We start from the raw sequence: 1,719 nt of genomic DNA on the forward strand, positions 1-1,719 counted from the left end.
GGGAGTGGTGCACTTGGACACGGTGCATTTGGACACAGCCAATCACAGCATCGTGTGATTAGAGACATTTGTAGGGTCCCTTGGAACAGCGACTTGTGATTGGACTGTGTCCAATTGCCCCGTGTCCAACTGATATACACCCCTCGGCCTCATGTTGCCAAACCCGTTAAAACCTACTTGGAAACGCTCAAATGGGAAGTCCTACCCCACCCGACATATTCCCCAGATATTGTGCCGTCCGATTATTACTTGTTCCGTTCGATGGCACATGGTCTGGCTGATCAGCAGTTCCGCTCATATGAAGACATCAAAAAATGGCTTGATTCGTGGATAGCCTCACAAGATGAACGCTTTTACCGTAACAGTATTCGAGCTGTGCCAGAAAAATGGGAAAAAGTTGTAGCTAGCGATGGGCAATACTTTGAATGATTCATTTGTAACCATTTTTTCACAATAAAGTTGCATTTTCATAAAAAAAAACAGCGAGAACTTAGTTGCGCACCTAAGGCTGCGTTCAGATTCCTTACTCCCGGGTGCACTCTAATAAAAGAAGTGCTATAGTATATGTGACATATACTATAGTGTTTTTAGTAACAGAGTGCACCCGGGTAGGGAATCTGAACGCACCCTAATAGAATCTGTTGGTGCTTTCATGTCGATTGCTTTTGACTTCAAGAAAGTGGATACTAATAGATATATCATCTTTTTGTTGGTCGGTGATCTTGCCAACGCATTTGTTCAAGAAATGATTAGATTCTATGATAAAATATTTGTCAACGAATTATGATTCTGATCTCTTTAATTTTCTAACAACACTGCCAGTTGCGTCAATACTAATAGAAGAAGAATTTTTATGCATATTGTGATATTGATCATAAACACTGATTTGTTCACCAGTGCCATAACACACTTTGAATGGCACATAACTTACTAAAGCAATAGCACCTTTATAAGGATTTTCGAAATTTAAACGATAAATTGCCTGTATAACATCTTCGTTCTTCATTTTTGCGGAACCTAATTCTTCATCAATTGCTTCTTTCTTAGCATGTCGAAGTATATCTAATGAAGGTATTATTGGTGCATCAACATCTCCAAGACGCATATCTTCTCTCACTTTTCTTTTTCGCAAGTTTGAGCATCCTTCTGTAATTGCTGCTTTGCCTATTTGTTTCCGTTTCTCCCCATTTAAAGGACGCTGCAAAACTTCATGAATTTGACCTCTAGTATCTCGGGTTTTCACACGTATCCAAAATTCACCAGTATTGGCTGACGGTTCTGTTTCAACAATTCCTTTGAAGGTGTTGCCACATTTTTTACTCTTGCAACTTCCGATGATCTTGATATATTTGCTATGAGAGGATACATTTACATCTCCTCTCACAAATGTGTATGCACAAGACAAATGATGTTGTCGATAAAATGCATCAGCAATAACGTTAGTCCATACCCATGGTCTTAATGTGTGCTTGGAACTCTTGTTTCCGAATTCAAGTGGTTTAATTTGTTCCCATTTGTTTAAAGTCAATATTAAGTCAAACCAAGTGTAATTGTTATCACAAGTAGAATTGAATGAGGCGTCATTAACTGATTCATTTACTGATTCATTATTGCTTTCAGTAGAAACTGTTATGTTCGTAGATGGATCCAGTAGGTCAAAACCCATTTCTCCTCTTGCAAGAGAAAGTATTTTTCGTCTATCATATTTAACATTAACCC

This window comes from Odontomachus brunneus, unplaced genomic scaffold, assembly GCF_010583005.1.
Source record: "Odontomachus brunneus isolate Ranch 3 - 2012 unplaced genomic scaffold, Obru_v1 Obru_scaffold_161, whole genome shotgun sequence".
NCBI lineage: Eukaryota > Metazoa > Arthropoda > Insecta > Hymenoptera > Formicidae > Odontomachus > Odontomachus brunneus.